Source organism: Balaenoptera physalus (assembly GCF_965194825.1).
Source record: "Balaenoptera physalus genome assembly, chromosome: 2".
Classification (NCBI taxonomy): domain Eukaryota; kingdom Metazoa; phylum Chordata; class Mammalia; order Artiodactyla; family Balaenopteridae; genus Balaenoptera; species Balaenoptera physalus.
The window spans coordinates 16,623,558-16,637,668 of record NC_138883.1 but is presented as its reverse complement, the minus strand read 5'-3'; the positions used below and the strand labels follow the sequence as shown (position 1 = coordinate 16,637,668).

The following is a 14,111-nucleotide window of genomic DNA, read 5'->3' as shown; positions in this document are numbered from 1 at the left end:
TTGTAAAAATGCCATGTAAGCCTGGTGTCCCACAACAGGCTCAACACCAATGTCATTGGTGTAGGGAAGGGAAAGGGGATTCCTGAACAAGAATTGTAAAGGGAGCTAGTTGACCAGTATTAGGATTGAGGGAAAAGACCAATGTCTCTTAGAGAGAAGCACAGATGAATAGCTCTCTACAACTTACCCACCAGCCCCAAGAACAACTCAATTAAAACAAAAATAAATGAAAATCAGGACAAAATCTGCTATAAAAGAAGATATAGACAAGTCATCCTAGTGGTATAGGGATATGTGCCTGAAGACAATAGCAACAGAGTGATAAAGAAGACACATCAGTGTATAGCACAAGTAGAGTGAAGTGTTCTACCACTTTAGGTAGACAATGCTCTGAGAGTCCATTCATTCAACAAATATTTGTTGTATTCAAAATATTTTTGGTCTCTATATGCCAGGCACTGTGCCAATCTTTAGGGTTATGGGCGTGAAGACAGAGAGATTCCTTCTTCTTATAGAATTCACTGTGGAATATGGAGAATTGGGAGCACATAACTGACCATAAATCACCTTTTGTGGAAATTGTACTGTTTTTCTCTTCATTATATTGACCAACTAATATTGACTGGGGAAATTCCTATAACATAACTTTTAAATTAATTTTCACATAACTATGTGGTATCTCTTTGGGTCCCTAAGTGTGGGAAATAATCTAGAAAAAGAGAGCTGATGCAAGTCTAGTGAGTAAACAGTTTATTGAGAGGTACAAACACAAGGTAGCCGAGTGAGGGGAAAAAAAAAGAAATGAGCGGAGAATAGAAAAGAGGAAAAGAAAGTACAGGTGGTACATTATCAAGCTGGTCTCAGCCTTTCAACAAAAACAAATACAACACATGATTTGGTTTTGTAAGATGACCCCAGAGAGGCCACCCAGAACTTCCTCCTGTATCTGGTGACCTTTCTTTCTTTCTTTCTTTCTTCCTTCCTTCCTTTCTTTCTTTTTTCTTTCTTTCTTTCTTCCTTCCTTCCTTCCTTCCTTTCTTTCTTCCTTCCTTCCTTTCTTTCTTTTTTCTTCCTTCCTTCCTTCCTTCCTTCCTTTATCTCTTTCTTTTTTTTTTAATTAATTAATTAACTAGGCTGTGCCAGGTCTTTTTTTTTTTTTAATTTATTTTTATTTTTATTAATTTTTTTTTTTTTTTTTTAGATTTATTGATTGATTGATTGATTGCTATGTTGGGTCTTCGTTTCTGTGCTAGGGCTTTCTCTAGTTGCGGCAAGCGGGGGCCACTCTTCATTGCGGTGCACGGGCCTCTCACTACTGTGGCCTCTCTTGTTGCAGAGCACAGGCTCCAGACGCGCAGGCTCAGTAGTTGTGGCTCACTGGCCTAGGTGCTCTGCAGCATGTGGGATCTTCCCAGACCAGGGCTTGAACCCGTGTCCCCTGCATTAGCAGGCAGATTCTCAACCACTGCACCACCAGGGAAGCCCGCCTTTATCTCTTTCTTTTTTCTTCTTTCTTTTTAGCTGCCTCTGGATATTCAGTCTTCCCCCCAGGGTGTTAACCCTCATAGTTCTTAACGGTGCTACCAACTCCCTTATGGCAGACACCAGGGAGGCAGAGCTACTATGGATCCAGTTAGCCCAGACTTTGGCCTCACAGGAGGTTTCTGCTATGCTGGTCTCTGAAGATAAGGCAGAGGGGGCTTGAGATCTACTACCATGGTAAGAGAGGATTGAGTGGACCTGGGGTGGTGCATAACTGGGTCCAACACATGTGGGATATGTACCACTCAGGAGAGGTGATACTTTGTGGTACATGGACAAGGCATTAGCTAACATTGAACATAGTGAATACATTTTCCCTTCATAATCCTTCTCACTATATTAGAAAGTCTCAGCTGGTGCTAATCTAAAAATAGTACCATTATTTTTAGAAGCACCACTTTTCCCACACTTATATATATATATTTTTTTTAACAGACAAGAAAGATTTAATTGAAGACTATTGCAATAGGGGAGAGAGACTGAACTCAAATTTGAATATAGCAGAGAGAGCTGGGGATTTATAGGCAATGGCAGAATGAGGGAGTGGATTCTTAAGAAGAACTTAGTTAGATATCAAGAGTGGAGTAAGAGGAATTTGACTGGCTATCAAGAGTGGATAGATTTACTCTAAACTGACTTAGCACGATTCTTGCTAAAATTGGTCTCAACACTGATCTCCATTTGTAAAAAAAGAGATGGTAGGTAAACAGAATCTAGCTAGAATTTAATTATATTGCTTTATTTTCATAATATTTCTAGTATATTTTGTATATGAATATATGTATTTTACATATTACAACTCTTGCATTTATGGAGAGTGGCACTGGTGTATATTTATTATAGTGAAGAAAGGTTTCCTTTCAAAATAAATGTAAGTATAAAAAGATATCATGTCAAAAAAACTCATGTAACTGAAATGATATAACTATATTGATAGGGATATACAGATAAGGAAAAGATCCAAAAGGAAGAATACAAATGATGAAAGGTTAAGAAGTGACACGTGGTATGATTGAACCTGATGTACACCTGAATATACATAGGATAACTTTGTTGCAATGAATTTTCTAATTAAATATCTTGTTCTTAAATCTGTTTTTAAAAATATCAGGATGCACAGGCCTGAAAAATGGATTTAACTACATAAAACAACTAGTATGCTTCCAAACACATAGTTGGCATTCTATAAATGTTTTTGTCATTTTATTTTTACTGGCATAGGAGTGTCTTTAATTTAGAAAACAGGAAAAAGAAGATGAACAAACAATCTGGTACTGGTACAGTGACATTTTTCTTCCATTTGTTTTGAGAAATATACCTTTTATTTGCAGAATTTTAGAGCCAAAAAGTTGAGAGGTAATCTGACCAACTCCTTCTTTGCGTAAGGAAAACACAGAGGGGTTAAGAAACTTCCCAAAGATCACACAGCTTGTTGATTAAAAAGTTTGAACTAAAAACTCAGTCACGTGAGGTCCATTTTGAGATTTTGTTAAAACATATTCAGTGATATGATATAATAATGTAATCACCCAATTAGACTTCTACACCCACATATCCCAGGAAGCAAACTGCCGTTAAGCCATCTTCCCTATACAAGTAGAAGGTCACAATTGAGCTGCTCCTTCTGAAGCATTTAAAAGTATCTATCATTCCCCTCTTCTTCAGATCTATTCCCTTATACTCTAGGACACCCTTGTCTCCTGGTTTCCCTCCCATTTGTCTAGTCACAAATTACTTGTCTACTTTATTACTCTCTCATTTTTTTCCTGCCCTTTAGGTTGGTTTTGAATATTTTTCTAGTCTTACTCTAAGCATCTGAGGAAACAACCAGACATTATGCACCACCAAATACTGGGTGGGCCAAAAAGTTCATTCAGGTTTTTCCATAATATCTGATGAAACCTCCAAACGAATATTGTGGCCAATCCAATAAAAGTACAAAATGTTACCAGTGAATCATTCTTGCAAGGAAAAAAAAAAAACCACTAAAATTATATCTGAATCTGATCAGCCCTATAATTCCAACTGGGAATTAGTAAGAAAATTAATAAAAAATACAGGAGACAAGGTTACATGTTAACCAACACCATAGACATGCAATGATCCATATAAAGACTGTGAGAAAACTTACAGGGCCGTAATCTTGAATCTCCAACAAGTAAATGCCAAGGGGAAAAAGTGAGGAAGAGACATATCAATGTACTGTAATGAATATAACTTATTTGGATTCTGCTTTTTAAAATGTAAAGATTATAGACAACCAAGAAAATATGAGCGGTGTCTAAATACTTGATATTTCCGAATTATTATAAGTTTTCTTAGGTTTGATTGTGTTACTGGAGTTTAACCTTGAATAAAACACTCATTTAGCGTTATCTACTGAAATATTTACAGGTGATTTAAAAAAAAGACTCAATGAAGACATAGACCACAAAATCCATATAGTAGAAAATTCTTCAGGACAAACTACCCACTTTTTTGAACAAATAGATTGCAAGGAAAAAATAAATGAAGAAAAGACATGAATTTGTAGATGAAAAGATATTGTAGAGATATATTAAGCAGTGACATATAGGGGTTTAACTGGATCATGAGTCAGAGCAAATGGTTTAAAAAAAAAAGATTATGAGACAATTTAGGAAATTTGACACTAATTTAATTATTTGATGTTATTAAAGAACAATAGTTAAATTTTAAGTGGGATAATGATGTTGTAATTATATGTTTTTGATGGAGGCCTTATCTTTTAAAAAATATTTATAGATTAAAATGCTGTGGTGCTTTGAGTTTCTCAGATGGAGAAGTGGGGAAGCAATGAGGATCACAGAGATGACATAAAGTCAGCTATGAGTCTACAGTTGTTTAAACTGGATTCTGGTTCCATGGGGGTCCATTGTAGTCTTCTTTACATATTTTATATGTTTGAAATTTTTCATGTTTAAAGAATAATGGTTACAACCAATTTAAATGCATGTAATTTATTAAAACATAAATTCATAAGAAAGTTTTTTAAAAATAAGAAAAAGAAACAAAACAAAACTCTTTGGACATTATTGGAGATTACTAGAGTACCTACTCACTACTATGAAATATGACGCATTAAAAGAAAATAATTTAGATATTTATTTTTACTTTCTGGTGTGAAGTGAATTTCAAGGTAACTAAATAGTCTAGTGTATAAAAGACTTCTATACAGAATTCCAGCTAATAATGCAACAAAATTTTAGAATTAGAAAAAAGACAATCCTGCTTTCATCCTTAGTGAAATACCTGGTTCAATCAATAGTCATAAATGGATGGTAAAACTATTAGGTAAAACTTGATAGGGATCTCTATAATCGAGGGATAAGGCTGTTACCCACCTGTACCCACTGATTTTTTTTTTATTAGTGTATGTTGCTTTATTTACACTGTTGTGTTAATTTCTGCTGTACAGCAAAGTGAATCAGCCATACCTATACATATATCCCCTCTTTTTTGGATTTCCTTCCCATTTAGGTCACCACAGAACACTGAGTTGAGTTCCCTGTGCTATACAGCAAGTTCTCATTAGTTATCTATTTCATACATAGTAGTGTACATATGTCAATCCCAATCCCCCAATTCATCCCACCTCCCCCCTTTCCCCCTTGGTATCCATATTTTTGTTCTCTATGTCTGTGTCTCTATTTCTGCTTTGCAAATAAGATCATCTATACCATTTTTCTAGATTCCACATATATGCGTTAATATATGATATTTGTTTTTCTCTTTCTGAAAAACAGAATGTTTTTCTGTATGACAGTTTCTAGGTCCATCCACATCTCTGCAAATGACACAGTTTTGTTCCTTTTTTATGGCTGAGAAATATTCCATTGTATATATGTACCACATCTTCTTAATCCATTCCTCTGTTGATGGACATTTAGGTTGCTTCCATGTCCTGGTTATTGTAAATAGTGCTGCAATGAACATTGGTGTGCATGTATCTTTTTGAATTATGGTTTTCTTTGGTATATGCCCAGGAGCAGGATTGCTGGGTCATATGGTAGTTCTATTTTTAGCTTTTTAAGGAAACTCCATACTGTTCTCCATAGTGGCTGTATCAATTTATATTCCCACCAACAGTGTAACAGGGTTCCTTTTTCTCCACACCCTCTCCAGCATTAATTGTTTATAGATTTTTTGATGATGGCCTTTCTGATGGGTGTGAGGTGATACTTCATTGTAGTTTTGATTTGTATTTCTCTAATAATTAGTGATGTTGAGCATCTTTTCATGTATTTGTTGACCATCTGTATGTCTTCTTTGGAGAAATGTCTATTTAGTTCTTCTGCCCATTTTTTGATTGGGTTGTTGTTGTTGGTTTTCTTTGATATTGAGCTGCATGAGCTGCTTGTATATTTTGGACATTAATCCCTTGTCAGTTGCTTCGTTTGCAAATATTTTCTCCCATTCTGAGGGTTGTCTTTTTGTCTTGTTTATGGTTTCCTTGCTGTGCAAAAGCTTTGCTTATTTTTGTTTTTATTTTCATAACTCTAGTAGGTGGACCCACTGAAATTTAAATCCCAATGATTATGTGCCTCTGAAGGTAATGCGTCATGAATATGAAGTCATACCACCACATTTAAAGTGTTTGTTTTTTTTTTAAAGCAAATTTTAGATGTAACTGCCAGCCTACAAAGTGTACAGTCAAGTGGGACAAGTTAAACAATGCCATGAGGAAGCAACTTGAAGGACAATTACCCAATTTCTTCAAAAATAATTTCATGAAAGAAGTTCAAGAAGTATAATAATTAAATACAGTAAGTGGACATTTTTTGATTCTAATTCAAATAAACAATTATAAAAAATGATATTTTAGAACATTTGGGAAAATTTGAAAATACACTGTTAGATAATATTAAAATTATTTTAAAAATGTAAGTGTGATAAAATCATTGGGATAATATATATACATATATTATACTATTATATATTATCTACTATATATATTTATACTTATATCTACATCACAAATATAAATATAGAGTTGGCTCTCTATACCTCAGAGTACCATATCCACAGATTCAACAAACCACAAGATCAAAAATATTTTTTTTAATTCCAGAAATTTCCAAAAAAGCAAATCTTGAATTTGCCACATGCCAGCAACTATTTACATAACATTTATATCATGTTAGTTATTATAAGTAACCTAAAGATGATTTAAAGTATACAGGAGGATGAGTGTAGGTTACATGAAAGTTCTATGCTATTTTATATAAGGGACTTGAGCGTCCTGGGATTTTGGTATCCTTTGGGGGTCCTGGAACTAATCCTCAGCATATACCAAGGGACAACTGTATATGGATATAAAATATACATAATGAAATGTTTAGGATAAATTGGCATGGTGACTTGGATTTATTTTAAAACACTCTAGCAGACAAAAGGTTGGAGGAAATAGATGAACAAAGGAAGGCAAAATGTGAATGGTCTTTGATACTGGGCTTCAGGTGCTTGGAGATTCACTGTACTCCTTACTAGTGTGCATGCATAAAGATTTTCATAATACACATTTTAAATAATATCATCATAAAGATTGGAAAAAATCTATTGCATGCCAATTTCACCCACTTTCCTCTCATTTTTTGTTCACTATTGTTGGTTAGACAGATCAAGGGAGAGCAATCAGCTAGTATGGAGGAATAAGCAAATTCCAGAATAACCACTATCCTATACAGATTCCTTCTGTCATTATTTCCATTTAGTATCTACTTGTTCTTCAAACTCTGCCAAGATGTTTAATCATATTTCAGCTGCAACTGTTCCCAGTGTGGAAATGAGCAAGAATGGCTTGAACTGAGGCCATATCTTTCCCACCAGCAGCAATCAGATCCCCACCATCTCAGCAGTTCAAACTGAGATCCTTTTATCCAGGCATCAGAGGTTTCTCAGAAGCCATCCTGACAGACTGCTGTACCATGTGAGAATCCAAAATCCCCATCAGTTTTGCAAGTAAAGGTCTTCCTTTCTGAAAGTTTTTCTTTGGATATAATACTTAGGATATTCTTATTTAAATTTCTTTTTAGCAGGTATTTAAAAGAGGTTTTGAAAAGTCCTTTCTGCATCTTTCCTTTGGAGTGTTGACTATTCAATTTTAAAGCCATTTTAGAACACCTATATCTATTTGATTTATTTATCCTTGTTGACAAAATGAAGATTTTTGTTATATCTGCTAGAAGTTGTGGTAGTGCAGTGAGCCCCTTCCCCTAGCCTCATTTCATTTTAGTAAGTCAGACAAAACCATAATGTTCTCTTTTCTCCTTAATAATTCAGGTCATATCATTTCAACTGCATTTTTTTATCCTGTTAATCATCCTCCATCTCTCTAAGTCTATTGATCTATTCTATTTGCCGCCCTTTAAAAGTTTCTCAAAACCATTTTCTCTCCAACTTTATGTAAATCAATCTAAAACGGTAGATGTAGGGCAAACAAAATGAAGAAATGCTTATGATCATTATTTATTTATTTATTTGTTTATTTATTTATTTAATTTTTGGCTACGTTGGGTCTGGTGCTGTGCACGGGTTTTCTGTAGTTACAGCGAGAGGGGGCTACTCTTCGTTGCAGTGCACAGGCTGCTCATTGTGGTGACTTCTCTTGTGGAGCACGGGCTCTAGGCATGCGGGCTTCAGTAGTTGTGGCATGTGGGCTCAGTGGTTGTGGCTCGCGGGCTCTAGAGTGCAGTCTCAGTAGTTGTGGCACACGGGCTTAGTTGCTCCGCAGCATGTGGGATGTTCCTGGACCAGGGCTCAAGCCTGTGTCCCCTGCATTGGTAGGAAAATTCTTAGCCACTGCACCACGAGGGAAGTCCTTATGATTCTTAAATTCTAACTTGAGCTTGAATTTCCATTTCTCCATCTAGCTTTCCAAAAATTTGTTTGTATGAAAATGTTCACATTCTTATTTGTTCCATTCCTTAACATTGCTTATACCAATGAATATCTTAACTGGATCACTAAACTATTGGTCTCTATTAAAATGTGATTATTTATTTTCTTTATTGGGATTATTACTAGTCCTCATAACAATAATAGTCCTGATTCACTGAGTATGTGTGAGGTGCAACTATTATCCACACCTTATAAGTAAATAAATTGAGACTTAGGTTATGTGGCATTAGCTCTCTCACACTCAGTTGGGCAAAGTCCAGACAACGTAGGTCTCAACGTTACTTAGAGTAACTAAAATGTTAGGGGAAATTACATTATACTTATTGACAAGTACCAAGCAGAGAGAGTCAAAAGAGAAGTCAGAAAAATGGGAAAATGAGAGTTAGACTGAAAATGGAAAGGATCAAGGAAAATCATTCTGAAGAGCACAGAAAATAATATCTTAGTCTGTAACTAAAGCTTTGATCTTTGGTTTTGGGGAAAATTAGGTCATTGACAATGTTTGGACTCAAAAAAAAAAAATGAGTAGAAAAAAAGTAACTCTAATATTACTCTCTTATCCTTAGTACTTCTAAATGCCTTACCCAACACTCATCTCCATTCTGTGTCTGGTCCTGTAGAAATAATGTTCATTTTACTGGGTACTTGCTATAGAGTTTGCATTTTGTTTACAATATGGTCTTTAGAGTTTCATTTTGCTTTCCAAAGCAACCCTAATCCTCGTCTTCACCCATGTCAACCTTTCTCAGGAGCAAAGAGACTTGTTTTTTGGCACTTGGAGAAGTGCCTTGGAGGATGAACATTTCAACTTCCTCAAGAAAACACACTGAGGCCAAAACACAGCACTGAGATGCTTCAGGAAAAAGCAAACTACTTAATATGCAAACACAAGCACTTCTCAGATCCAGAAGTTGGAAGTGATGTCTCCTGCCTTGATGTCACTCTTGAGAAGAACAGTTGCTGGAAAAGAGAAGCAAACATATGGCAAGTGTGACCAGCAGAGATGTGAGTGTTGCCAACTCAAAGTCCAAAATAGAACGCCCCTGCTTCTTCCCATCTCCTAAAATGTTTGTGCATGTAAATCACCCACAACTATGTCAGATCACAAGACAGTTGAAGTTACATTTAATTATATTTAGGTACAATCATAATGAACAGGATTTAGAAAGATGTGTTAGCAGGAAATACTTTTTATTCACAACCAAATGTTTTGTCAAAGGATGAAGCTCTTAAGAAGGATCAAACTAAGAAGTAGAAAAATAACTTTTTAACTAGGGAATAATTTTTATTAAAAGCAAAATATAATGTTTGATGTCAGTAATTTTGAAGAAAATGCAAAAACTTAAATCTCCTGTCTAACAAAATATCTTATGTACTATTTTTTTAATAATTAATAGAAATGAAGCAGAGGGAAGCAGATTCCAATAAACATAGTACTAACTCAGTGTCAATATTCACATTTCATTCACTAATATGTAGATATAGCATTTAGTACATTCCAGGTACCATAGTAGGAGCTGAAATTTCAATGTGAACAAAAGAGATTTTGTCTCTATTGCTTTAATATATAAGTTGTATTATTATGTGGGTGTGACAAGGCCAACAGATCAGGAGACAAGTGCCATTGAAAAGACAGATTGTTATACTCACATATTCCCAGGAGAAGGAGGCATGCCATGCCATGCAGGGCTACACCGAGAAGCATCGGAGTCAGTCAGCAGGCAGAGGAAGTGCAAGGAGAACACAGGCAAAAGCCTTTGTTATAGTTTCCATGAAACAGAATGGGTGAGGCAGGGTAAGTAGGTTTAGGATTGGTTAGTTGGAATAGTTTCACAGCTCAGAGATCACAGCTCCTAGCTCTCTGGTACCTGGCCCTTAGGTGGCAAGTGCAGGGGAATAGTTGCCCTGAGTATGAGAGCCTGATGGAAGAAGTGGCTGAGGAGTTGGCTCTGGATTAGTGGGTTTGCATATCAAAGGTACACTCATAGGAGTTGTCTACTATCTCGAGTAATTGGCTAACCCTTGGGAGGGACAGTCCCTCCAGTGTTGGCAAGGCACTAGATGTCAAAGCATGAAAGCATAAAAAATAAAAAGACATAGTTAACACATCTATGTGCAAGGATTTTGCTGCAGAGTAGAAAGAGGATAAACCAGTAATTGCCACAAAATACAACAGTGGGAATGATAGGAAATTCCATATAGAATCTATAGAAGGGGGACCTAATATAGACCAGGAAACAGAGAATTTTCCTTGAAATAATGTCTAAACTGAATCTTGAGAGTTGTAGGAGACAAAGGTTGAATGGGGAGTGGATAGAGGGAAAGGCAGAAATCACGGCATGTGCTATAACCTAGATTCACAAGCTTGTCTGAGAAATTTAGTGTCAGAAAGGGGTTTGATATGAATGGGGTACACAGCAAGAGGGGTATTGAGAAAGACTATTAGTCAGACACCAGATACCTACTCAATGCCTTCTAGGAGTCTGGTCCTCTGTTGTAATTAGAGGTTGGCAAAGTGGGCAGTATGCAATCGTGGACAGCCTTGGAATCCAGGTAAAGAGTTCAAATTTTATCCTAGGTGTAGTAGGAATACATTGAGTGGTTTTCAAGATATGCTTGGGGAGGGTGGAGAAGGTGGGAAGGTTGCGTTGCAAAATAATAATTTGATATTTTCATATAACTGTGATCTATAATAAACTCAGAGTTTCATCGGGCAAGAAGCAAAAATTTGAAAGCAAGTAGTGAGGCAAAGGTTTACTTTGGAGAATTTTGGATTTCTGGATTTCATATACAGGTTCTGTAAACTGTGGACTTATAATGTTTTAAAGTACTTTTCAGGAGAGTTGAAGCTGGGATATAGGACACAATTGTAGTTGTTATTGTCCAAAAAGAAAATGAATTGTTTTACCTGACTTTTCATCATGTTACTCCTTCTCAGTTCAAGTGAGAAATAGTAAATTAAAAATCATCCCTTAATGCTGTGAAATTGATCATTGCCTGTTTTTCAGTGATGTTGCTTTTCTCTTTATTTCTTGTAAGAAGGAAGGAATTGCATAAAAATCTTGAAAACTGCTAAAGACGAATTTGGGGGGTTGCTTTTGAGGTATCTACATAAATTTGGAGTTATAACAACTTTATGCTAACAACCATTTGTTGAGGGTCATGAAAAACTTTAAGTGTATTACCACATTTGCAACTATACAGGTAGATACCTGATAAAAATGACAATTTTGTATAAAGGTTCATGAGAAGTAAGTAGCCTACCCAAGGTGAAGAGCTACTAAGTAGGGGGATTTGAAATGCAAACCCAGCTCAGCCTGACACCAAAGCCCAGGCTCTTAACTACCATGTCATAGAGTCACACCTTCTTCCACATTCCCTGGCCCTGCTGTGCTCCTCTGTACATAACATAGTCCATCATCAAGAAAACAAAAACGAAAACAAAAACTCACAGCTGGGAATTTTCTAGCACAATTCACAACACACAGTGAGGACATATGTTAGGTCACAGCACAGCTCCTGACCTCACTAACCTTATAATATTTAATTTAATTGATTCTTTCCAGTGTCAAGCATGGCATGTCATTTGAGCCTTTGCAAGCATAATCCAGTTTCTCATATGAGCTTCTGTCCATTCCACCTAAATGAATTGGTTCTGTTTACTAGGACTGCTGGGGGAAGCCAAGCAAAGTGAGTCAGTGAAGGCTTCCCAACACAGTAAAGGTTCAAAGTGACACCCTAGAGGTCACCAGATTTCCTCATTTCTTTTGGAGGAAAAAGAAAATATATTTTAAAGATATATTTTCAGGCACTCACATGACCCTCATTCTTCAATTCCAATGACTTTGGTGGGGTGACAAATAGACAAATCATCCTAAAAGAAATTAAAATCTAGGGGAAATAAATAAGCTCTGTTAAAAGATGTCATCTGATATGCCAGAGTGCTAAAACACAAAGGTACCATCAGTAGCCATTTATGTTTTTTATATTTTCAAAATATACTTTCCTTTTGTTTATTACAGTCACTTCATAAATTATAAGGAAATAAACAAAGTATAAGGAAAAAACAAGGAATAGAAAGAATGAAAGATAGATTATCTAATGACTCCATTTTTGAAAATATTTTACTTATAGAGTTTATTTTAAAAGTTTTATTAGTTCATGTTTGTTCAGAAGAAAAGGTAATTTACCTAAAGTTAGAAGTTGTATAAAATAAGCAGCTATTTATTTAAAGGAGAGCAGGTACTGTTCCAAAATACCTCCCCAGCTGCACTGATATGTGGCCTAACATTTTACACTGTGTAGTTCTGTAGGTCATAGTCTGGAAAACACCACTTAAAATGCTACTGTAACCCATTAAACCTTTAATCAGACCTGTCTTATACACCACCCACTTCAGATCCTGTATCCCTCTTGTCTATCTGTGGCTCCATCTGCTGCTGGATGCCCTGCTGTACATGAGCTCCAGCCAATGTCAGGGCTGACCCCACCTCAGTTCCTGCTCAAGCTGCATAACCCCCTATCCTCCTGTTGATGCCAAGGGACAAACATCAACAAACCAGACCTTGTTGACACCTACACAAACTCAATCTAGAAATGATAGGGACTTGATGTCCCATAGGGTAAAATTTTAACTACTGGAAGTTGGGAACAGGAGATTACTTCTTCACCGTCCTACTCCACTAAACTGAGAAGTGACTCTAGAATACAAGATCCAGCAATCAGCCCCATCCTCTGTCCCTCACTCATTCCTTGCCTCACTTTCTTTGTCCCTCATACCTAATCCCTTGGTTTGTGCTCCCTAGTAAAGCAATAGAACATAACACTTGCCTCAGGCTCTGCTTTCAGGGAAATCTAGACTAAGACAGACATTTCCATGTTCAGTTATTTATATCTATTTGGTGTTTTTATGGTTTTATGATTTACCAAAGTATTTTCAGAACAATATTTCATTGAAACTTTTAATATAAGATTTTGGAAAAAAAAGGAAATAAGAATACCTAACTCATGCCCTTGATAAAGTATAAACCAATTTTGCAAAACATATAACTTCAAGCTTTTCAAAGTTATTTGTATCTAATCCTGACAGCTTTCACTTAAACCTTTCTTTTTTAGGAATTCAGTTGAGGTCTCTCCAGCCTTATGTTTTTTTTTTTTTTTTTTTTTAAAGAAATTCACGTTCTTTTATTTATTTATTTATGACTGTGTTGAGTCTTCGTTTCTGTGTGAGGGCTTTCTCTAGTTGCGGCAAGTGGGGACCACTCTTCATCGCGGTGCGCGGGCCTCTCACCATAACGGCCTCTCTTGTTGCGGAGCACAGGCTCCAGACGCGCAGGCTCAGTAATTGTGGCTCACGGGCCCAGTTGCTCCGTGGCATGTGGGATCTTCCCAGACCAGGGCTCGAACCCGTGTCCCCTGCATTGGCAGGCAGATTCTCAACCACTGTGCCACCAGGGAAGCCCCAGCCTTATGTTTTAAAAGAATTTTTTCTGCTATTTCTCATCCTTGTTATCTTCACATGTATTCTTCTCTTTCTGTTTCTTTTTATATATTTTTTTCAAGGAGCTTTACATTGTTTTATGCTCAGTGCTCTAGACATATTTTTGTCTTGAGAGTACTATACGGTGGTTATGGCTACTGGTATGGGGACA

General features: G+C 36.3%; 1 long non-coding RNA gene across 1 annotated transcript; it reads right to left on the bottom strand.

Moving 5' to 3' along the window:
* Positions 1-1,224: 1,224 nt before the first annotated feature.
* LOC309655803 lies at positions 1,225-13,599 on the bottom strand. The gene is made up of 2 exons (XR_014261008.1): positions 3,224-13,599; positions 1,225-3,185 (listed from the first exon to the last, which is right to left on the bottom strand). It is a non-coding gene; the product is annotated as an uncharacterized lncRNA (long non-coding RNA).
* Between the last annotated feature and the right edge of the window lie 512 nt (positions 13,600-14,111).